Below are 10,315 nucleotides of genomic sequence, written 5' to 3'. Positions count from 1 at the left end.
GGCCAGCTATAGTATAGCTTTAGTTGATCCCGATGGACAATTTTTTCCAAGGATTCGTTCTCCCGCCTAATTTTATAAATTGGAATCTCAGAGTTGGGTATTTCAGTCACTGTGTGCGGAATTGTCTCCCAGCGTGGATCCAACTTATTACGTCGCTGGTTGTTCCTTTTTAGCACTTGATCTCCTACTTTTAAAGGTTGGGCATGGGACTTCTAGTTATAGTATTCCTCTTGTCGATTTCTTTCTTTTTCCATATGTTTATCGACCAAGGCCTGTGCAGTTTTTAATCGGTGTTGGTGCTCTTCTGCCCAATCAGTTTTGGGGCGAGTCTCAGAGACAAAGGATTCAGGTAGTTCCAACTGTAAATCAACAGGTAATTTTCCAGGCCAACCAAATAGTAAATAATAAGGGGTATATCCAGTGGAGCCATGAACGGTGTTATTGTAAATGAACATAAGTTCTGCCAACAAGGTGGGCCACTCCAGTCTCTGAGATGGCGGAATTGCAAATAGCATGTTGATGATGGTCCCATTCATTCTCTTACAGACTCCATTTCCCTGTGGATGATAAGCCGTAGTCCACATCTTTTTACATCGGTATAGCACACATAATTCGTGAAACAATTGGGACTCGAAAGCTGCGCCTTGGTCTGTTAGAATTTTAGACGGATACCCATAGGGGCGTACAAAAGCTCGCCAGAAAAGCTCTGCTGTAGTCTTGGCTGACAAGTCTCTTATGGGCAAGACAACTGTGAATTTGGTGTAATGGTCGATCATTGTAAGAGCGTACTGGTATCCCAATCGACTGGTCTCTAACTTGACATGGTCAATGGACACTATCTCCAGTGGTTGCCGACTGATAATGGGATGCAGAGGTGCCCTTTGTCCTGGAGGAACCGGTTTGCGAATAATACAGGTCTTACAAGTTCGGCACCAATCTTTTACATCCCGACGTAAGTTAGTCCAATAAAATCGTGCTCTGATGTTTGCTTCCGTTTTCTGACATCCGTAATGTCCTGACTCATCATGATAAGCACTCAGCACTGTATCAATCTTTGTTTTGGGCACCAATATTTGAGTGATTGGCAAATGGGTCTTAGGATCGGTACTTCGTCGTACTATTAGATTCTCTTGTATTTCTAGTCTGTCTCGATGTCGCCAGAGCTGGACTAATTTGAGTTCCGCTGACTGTCTTTCATGTCTAGTCAACGCTGGGCGAGTATTAAGCATTCTCCTCAATCGCTTAAAGCAGGGGTAGTCTCCTTGCCATTGCGCCCATTCACTTTCACCCCCTACAAATTCTTGTGGGTTATTTTCTGCAGTAACTGACATCAGTGTATTCTGTTTAGGCGTGCTAACTGGGAGATTGAAGTTTGGTGTTTCAATTATTTCCCATGGATCATCTTCCTGTGGGCCTGATTCAGACCCACTCGCGAGTGCTGAGCGCTGAGCACTCGCAAGCGGGTCGATGGTGCCCTAGTGCACATGCGCACAATGGAGGGAGCTCCATCGTGCGCATGCGCGAGACCTGCATAGCGACGGCCAAGCCGTCGCTATGGGTCTCGCACCAAAGGGGGCATGCTGTCGATGGTGAGTTGCTGCCCAGACGGAGGCGTTTCCATGGGAACGCCTACCGTCTGGGTCCGGCCCCACTGACATCACTAGTAATTGGGCTTGCGGCAGCGAGACCTTACCGCAGGGTCTCGTCGCAAGCTCGATGGTCGCGATGGTCTTGACCATCACGACCATCTTTTTGGCCGCTCGCATAAGCTGTGGGTGGTCACCCACAGCTATGCGAGCGGCCAGGAGGCCACTCCAAAAATAGGTAGGAGGGCCCTGATTCAGAGCGAGCGCCCTTGTCAGAGCGTCCGGCTCTGAATCAGGCCCTCAGTCTCTTCTTCTAGGTTAGGTAGCCGTGATAAGGCATCTGTATTTGCTTTGCTACAACCGCTCCGATATTGAATACGGTAGTTGTAGTTGGCCAAGCGGGAGAACCACCTCTGTTCCAGTGCTCCCAACTTTGCGGTATCTTGGTGTGACATAGGATTACAATCAGTGTAGGCTATGAATGGGGTCGTAGCCAGGTAATCTCTAAATTTTTCTGTGACAGCCCACACCAATGCTAGGAACTCCAGCTTGAAGGCGCTGTAATTCGCATCGTTCCTTTCGCTCTTTCGCAGACTCCGGCTTGCGTAGGCTATGGTCCGCTCCTTGCCCTCTTGCACCTGGGACAGTACCGCCCCCAATCCGTGTTTGCTGGCATCAGTGTACAACCGGAAGGGTTTGCTATAGTCGGGATACGCCAGCAATGGTGCTTCAGTCAAGTTTTTCTTCAACTTGTCAAAGGCAGTCTGCTGTTCATCGGTCCATTATATGTAGATTTGTCTCTTGTACTGATCCCTCGGAGTGACTCCAGCAATGGTGCTGATACCTTAACGAAATTTGGGATAAATCTCTGATAGAATCCAACAAATCCAAGGAACCTGCGGATATCTTTCACAGTCCGAGGTTGTGGCCATTCTATCACCGCCCTAATCTTTTCTGGGTCCGGGGACACTCCAGTTGAACTCACGATGTGTCCAAGATACTGAACTTGTGGCTTTAGCAAATAGCATTTAGACGGCTTTAACTTCAGGCCAAATTTAATCAACTGATGGAAAACTTCTTGGAGATCTTGGAGATGCTCGGAATTGGTTTTTGAAAAGATGTTGATGTCGTCTAGATAGAGTAGGACAGTCTCAAAAGTTTTAATGCTCCATTACCCTCTGAAATGTGTCTGGGGCGTTACATAGCCCAAAGGGCATCTTCAAATACTCGAACAACCCCATGGGGGTGATGAAGGCCGTTTTCTTCATGTCTTCTTCTGACATTTGTATCTGCCAGTATCCACTAGTGAGATCGAGCGTGGAGAAGTACTGGGCTGATTTTAACGCTGTGAGTGACTCTTCTATTCGAGGAAGAGGATATGCATCCTTGTGAGTTAAACCATTTAATTTCCTATAGTCGACACAGAAACGGAATTGCCCATCTTTTTTCTGGACCAGTACCATTGGAGCTGCCCAGTGGCTATGGCTTTCTTGGATGATCCCGGTGGTCTTCATATCCTCCAACATTTTTCGCACAGTTTGGTACATTCCTGGAGCTAATGGTCGGTGTTGCTCTTTCACGGGTAGATGTTCTCCTGTGAATATCCAGTGTTGAATATTGGCCACTACTCTGAGATCTGTTGGGTATTTACTGAAAGCTTCCGAACTTTCTCTAGCTACTCGAAGAGCCCCTTGTCGTTGCTCCTCTGGGGTGGCGCTGTCCCCGTTCTGAAGTTCATTCCACCAAGCTGTCTCAACTTCAGACTCTACCTCAGGATTAGCTATTGTCTCTATTTGTCGGTGGTTGAAATTGGGATCGATCACGTTCTGAAAGGTAGTCCACTTCAACTGTGCCATGGGTTGGTGTCGATACAATTTGACTTGGCAATTATGAGGATTGAGGACCCGAAGGGGCACTCTACCATTTTTGACGGTCACCAGAGTACTGGCCACGACTACATCTGGATTGGCTGAAATGACACATGGTTCGATAAAGGCCTCAAACTCTTGAGCATGTGGGCCATGACGTGCTTTTCCTCACACTATGGTTTCTGAATTTGGTTGAAGTTTAATGGGTTTACCATCGGTTAATCTCACTGTACCGACTGCTCCTGGATTCTGGGCCAGCCTTTGATAACCCTGAATAATCTTGATAACCTTCTGTAATGTTTGTCGAGCGGGTAACACGGCTTTGGGTATCTCTCCCCTCAAGATAGTGACTAATTCTCCTGGGCATTGTTGCAGGATATTCATTCCCAGTATGACTGGAGCTACTTTTGCATCATTTGTTTCTGTGACCAGACATCCTTGTTTTGCTAGGAGAGTTTGCCCAATCCGTACATCGGCCTCCCAATATCCTACACAAGAAATGCCTAATCCATTACTGGCGATCAACTGCAGCCACGTTGGAGGTGGTAAAAGTAACTTCTCATCTTCCCAGTGTTGGTTAAAGGCAGACAATTGTATCGTAGTGATCTGCGACCCTGTATCCACCATGGCCAAGGTTTCAATTCCATTGATGGTAATGTGAATAGTGGGACATTGTCCAACATATTGGGGCCACCAATCTTCCGGCTTAGGATCTACTCGACCGGATCTCCCTGAGGTGCGGCCCCCATCCTCGGAGTTTCAGAGTTTAAAGGCTCCATACGATCACAATTACGTTCCACATGACCACTCCTCTCGCTCCTTCTACAGATGGGTCTCCCCTGGGAATCAAATCTGTCGGTGGGTCTCTTCGGGGGGGTTCCCACCAGTCATCTCTTGTACTCCTCCAATCCGAATCCCTCCGCACTCTGGGGGAAGAGGTAGGCTTTGAACGGGCTAACTGTTTCATCTCCTTGCGCATTTCCGTTAACTCAATAGTTAAAGCCACCAGTTGCTCTTTTAAGGCTTGAATTGGATCTTGGGTAGGAACTTGAGCGCTCTGTCCAGCTAGATCTTTCCCAGAGTGGTTTCCTGCTCCTGTTGAGTGAAAGGTTTCTTGATACCCCGGCATTTCCGGGAATGTAACTCCTTGTTTAACGTGACATCCTATCACTTTGATTGCAGCCTCTTTGAAGTCTAGAAAAGTATATTCCTCAAGTTGCATCCTTAACATTCTTAGTTGACTGCGGACACTCTCTTTATTGGCGCCCTCTATGAATTGTGCAATCAAGGTTTCATCAGGATTTCTTATTTCATAGTTATCCATGGCCTGAATGGCTTTCAAAGCTTCTTGAAGATTTAAAGCATAATCTCTGAGTGTTTTGCCAATTCTTTGGTGCCGGCCATAAAATTTAATTTTTAACTCAGAGATCGTCTGGGTTTCAAATATGGCAGTCAATCGTTCCAGTATCTGTTCGACCTGTTTTCGATCCGCTCGCGGCCATGATGAGACCTCCCTTGGAGCAGCTCCCTTCAATTATCCCATCAGTATCTCTACTTGTTGCTGCTTGTTCACAGGGTATAGGCAGAACATCGCTTTGATCTTTTTCTTGAATTCCAGCAATGTTGTTCCTTCTTCTCCCCTATTATCTCCACTATAGGTCGGGAGCCAAGGGGCCCCGAAATAATATGGCATCGTGATAGGTGACACCAGTGTTGATGATGTTTCTCCACTGGGTGATGTATTTTTTGATGATGAACGTCTCTGACCCGGTGAAGTAGGTAGAAATCTCCGGCCTGGGGTGGATGTAGGATTCTGGGGTTCCGACATATTTGTTTTTTGTTTGTCCTGTTCGTATGACGCCAAGTTGTCACACCTCTTACAAGCGTGGTATTTGGGGTGCAATGTAATACAAAGTGTCTTACCACTTCCCAGTCTCCGGATGGTTCAGATTCCAACCAGAAGATGAGAATTAGATATAGGCAACAGGGTTCTCATACACTTTCGTATTTATTCAAAGAAAACGTAGGTGTAGTGAAAGGTAAGTATTTCAAACAGTTTTACATGGGAGCAAATTTGCACAATATCACTTAAAAGGAGCAATTCACATTTCAATGAATCAATATATGCATACATATAATCACAGTAAATACACGCTTGTCCTAGGGTAACTTTATTTTACAGGAACGCTTCTTTCTTTGTGTTGAAACGAAGAATATTATGGTAAATCTTTAACACAATACCTATTATTTACCATATATGAAGCATCCTTCCACAATATAACAATTGAAACCTTTTCTAATACCCAGGATTTGATATATACGATAGAATGGTTTATGACCTGTCGAACCCCTCAAAGTATTGCGCCTATCTCTTACGGTGGTGCACGTTTGAAGGAGTTGTGAACTTAAAGTTATATCCCATCGGATATCTGCAGTTAACTACGGATGCTACGCTGATATTGGTGCTGTCACTTGTATGCTGCAAGCCCGGGCCTGAGGATTCCTGGCAGTGGCGGGCTGGGCCGGGGGGCAGGGTGCCATGTGCCCCCCGGGCTGCAGCATCATGCGGGCCGCGGGCAGTCTGTGTCACAGACTGCACCGCGTGTGTAGCGCTGACCGGACGGAGTTCAGTCAGCGCTACACAAGTGACAAACACACAGCCGCTGGCTCCGGCAGCTGTTTGTTTTGATCAGCAGCCAATGAGAGTCTGTCAGACTCTCATTAGCTGCTGCTGCGCCCACTGCAGGAGCCGCTCCATCTTCCGGCTCCCGCAGTGGGCAATGGGAGAAGCGTCATGACGTCATATGACATCTCTCCCATAATGCAGAGCGAACCGGGAAGGACAGACGGAGGAGCGGATGACGACGGCGGGAGCGGGGATTCAGGTAAGTGTTTTGTTTTTTACTGTGTGTCTACTGGGGGGGGGAGGCTGGCACTACAAGGGGGGAGACCACTACTGGGGGCACCACAAGGGGGGAACCACTACTGGAGGCACTGCAAGGGGGGGACTACTACTAATGGGGGCAATACAAGGGGGGGACTACTACTACTGGGGGCACTACAAGGTGGAGGACTACTGGGGGCACTACAAAGGGGGAACCACTACTGGGGGCACTACAAGAGGGAGGGACTACTACTGGGGGCACTACAAAGGGGGAACCACTACTGGGGGCACTATAAGAGGGAGGGACTACTACTGGGGGCACAAGAGGGAGACCACTACTGGGGGCACAAGAGGGAGGGACTACTACTGGGGGCACTACAAGAGGGGACCACTACTGGGGATTATAACTGGGGGCACTTCAAGGGGGGGGACTACAACTGGGGGGAAAACTACTGGGGGCACTACAAGGGGGGGACTACTACTACAAGGGGGGACTACTACTGGGGCACTACAAGGGGGGGACTACTACTATGGGCACTACAAGGGGAGGGGACAACTACTAGGGGCACTGCATAGGGGGAGGGGACTACTACTAGGGGCACTACATAGGGGGAGGGGACTACCACTGGGGGCACTGCATCGAGGGACCACTGCTGGGGGCTCTATAAAAAGGGAAATACTGGGGGTACTGCATAGGGGGGAGCCTACAACTGGGCCACTATTTAAGGGGCACTGCATAAGGGTTACCACTATTGGGGGCACTGCATGGGGTGTGGACTGCTACTGGGGGCACTATATAAGGAGCACTGCACAGGGGGTACCACTACTGGGGGCACTATATAAGGGGCTTACTACTGGGGGCACAAGGGTCACTGCACAGGGGGGACCACTACTGGGGGTACTGTATAAGGGGCACTGCATAGGGGGGATCACTACTGGGGGCACTACTGGAGGCCTGCATAAGGGGGTCCTCTCCTGGGGCACAGGGGGGCACTGCATATGGGCACCACGAAGGGGCTGTCCCTAATCTTTATTTTTACTTTACATTAATCCCATACGGACCCGCCTCCTCCCTGGAACACTTGAGGGGGGGGGGCGCCGTAGCACGCACGTTCTTCGGGCTACACACTACTCCTCTGCCAGGGCCACCTGCATGCATTTGCCCCCCAGGCTAAAAGTTGCCAGCCAGCCCCTGATTCCTGGGTTGGTCACCTGAGGATACTACTGTACTCCTTTAGTCTGTACTGATCCCTGCGTAATCTTCCTTACTTTAGAGCAACGGTGGCTGTAGATAAAGTTGGGTTTCTGAATAATAGTTTATTTTAGTAAGGCTGATAAGGGAGGTTATTTTACCGGCAGTCTAACACATGGGCACTTGTACTTAAGTTCTCTATTTGCTGCCTCCCAACGCTTAACAAGGAACTGAATTTCACTTTTCTGAAGCTGCAGGATGTGTTTCATATAACTGAAGTAGCTATGGCTCCTCACTGTACTGTTTCTATTGCCCAGCGCTACTATATGATTCTCTTGCTTTGCCTCTCTATTTCCTTTGAGGGATAGAATTTTTAGGGCAAGAGGCTGATCCTATGATAACCAGGGCTGACAGGTTGGGTAAATTAGCTACCTCAGAGTCACTGTAGATATTTAGGCTTAATATACAATTCTTCCTGCTACCAGGACAAGTTCTGACTAGATTAGCTGTTATTATAACTTTATCAATGTGCTTTGCCTGTTAAATGTGATGCTGAGGTGTTATTACAATGCAGCTCAACAGACCTGCTCCTGCTGTTTTCAGCTACAGCACCCAGGACAGCGATATCTCCACTCCCCCTGCTCCCGACTGTCAGTCACTTCAAAGGGGCTGGTGCCTGGGCGGTCCCGCTGTGATGCTGCTACCTCCGGCAGACCTCACAGCTTCCTGGCAGCTTCAATCTCCGCTCTCTCTCCTCACAGACACCCGCAGACAGCGCAGCTCCTCTCGGTAAGTCCCGCTCCTGCCACAGGGCTGCCGCTCTGGCTCTCTCCTCAGAGACTCTCCCAGAAGTCTCCACGGGGCTCCCTTTTATCTACAGCGGTCGCATGTGGGTCCTCTTCCCGCTCAGCGCACGCGCCGCACTCCTGCTCCCCTCATCCGGGCTCTTGTATCACAGTCTCCCCCCTCCGCGGTGGCTGCAGTCAGTTCCCTGGCCACGTGCCGGCTGTCATTCCCACCGGGGTCGCGTGAGCCACACTGCTCCAGCTCATGGACAAGCAGGGTTCCCCATTAAAGTACACTGGGGACATTATTGTACCAGTCCAGAACAGGGGAAGACATTCTACAACGCAGGGGGAGATAGGGACCATGCTTTAGCAACATGAGGCATATATATATATATATGAGTATAAACAGGTGGTTTACCCTATACAGCACACAACAGTGATACTCCCCAGAATTAGGGGTATCACAGTATCATACCTCCCAACATGACCCTCTCCAGGAGGGACACAATGCTCTGGTCCTGGACTTCCCTGGTAAGAGGCGGGGCTGCAGCCCAGTTCAAAATTCAAATAGGGGAGTCACACCAACTGTCATTTCACATACTGCCAAACATCACTGGCTGGGACTCACTGGCAGTTGGTGTGACTCCCCTATTTGAATTTTGGACTGTACTGCAGCCCCACCTCTGGAGCCGCCACCAATCATACATTACCAGGGAAGTCCAGGACCAGAGCATTGTGTCCCTCCTGGAGAGGGTCATATTGGGAGGTATGTGGTATGGCATCATCAATATGAGGGTACGACCCCTTCAGCGCACGCAAGGAATCCACAGTAGCGCACTGGGTGACCCCAACCCAAGTGACACCACTGACTTAAATACAGTAGGTATGCTGACGAATAGGCCCTTTATTCTTTGTAAATTTACGATAGGACACCACCTGCACTTTTCCTTTCCAATGTAGCTCAAGACTTTATTATATTTCATTATAGCTCAATCAATTTCCATTTTAAAATAAATGTTACTGGCAGCACAACCACACTCACACTGAGGCAAGCGACACTTAAATTATGACATCAGGCATATACTAAATGTTTCATAGAGTTATCCACCAAGGTGGAAAATCGGTTGTATTGGTTTATTTAATTTTGCTGCCCCCTGGTGTACACTCCGCAACATTGCAAAGTTTAGCCTCACATTATGCACATTCCATTTAAATTTGTAGGAGAATCCCCAGAAGCATTTAGACAAAAGCCAGAGGAAACATTTTATTACTGTAGGTTTGACAGGGGTCATTTAGCAAATATCACCATGGATGGCCTTCCTCTTGACTTATACCCCCAGAGGAAGGCCATCCATGGCCAAAAAGTGTTGGACACAATCGCCAAACCACACGCTCACCTGTGAAAGTGCCGCTACAGCCGCCTGCATTTTTAACTCCAAATTGCGGGCACACGTGACCAAGACTGGAAGACACCAGACGTGTGTAACTAGCCTAGCAGAGCCTAAGCAAGAGGTGTGTGTGCCCCGTGGTGCAGTACTGCACTAGAGACAGCCGAGGCGAGCACCACCCGAAAAGTGGACACTTCCACCGGATCGAAGCCCTGGCGGTGATCCCCACAAAGAGAACCACCGGCAGCATCTCCGCCTGAGAAGTGAACCCGCTGGAACTCTGCACCAGACGGCGCCTACACACCTGATTGGTGACACTGCCGTCCACCATCGCATGTCTTGCAGCCCAAGCAGCATCACAGGACCAGGTAGAACGCACAGCAGATAAGAGGGACACCGCTTACTGCACACCATAAGGTATTGTTTAAACTTTACTCTATCTTCCAGATAGCGACCACCATTTGTTCACCTGGAGACTATATGTACCATGACACATACACAGAAACTGTAAGGCACAGATTCCCAGCAGCTCTGTGAGGATTCAGTGACTACAGGAACGGTTTAAACCTCAGACCAGAAGTCGCCATTGTTCAAGTCTGTATCCACTGT

At 48.8% G+C, this 10,315-nt stretch overlaps 1 pseudogene; it reads right to left on the bottom strand.

Moving 5' to 3' along the window:
- Positions 1-4,220: 4,220 nt before the first annotated feature.
- LOC148502541 (uncharacterized) lies at positions 4,221-5,282 on the bottom strand (annotated as a pseudogene).
- Positions 5,283-10,315: the final 5,033 nt, after the last annotated feature.

The sequence above is a fragment of the Taudactylus pleione genome, unplaced genomic scaffold (assembly GCF_031769625.1).
Source record: "Taudactylus pleione unplaced genomic scaffold, aTauple2 ptg000494l, whole genome shotgun sequence".
In the NCBI taxonomy this organism is placed as follows: Eukaryota; Metazoa; Chordata; class Amphibia; order Anura; family Myobatrachidae; genus Taudactylus; species Taudactylus pleione.
Note: the sequence above shows the minus strand (reverse complement) of the source record. Positions and strands in the feature narration are given on the sequence as shown.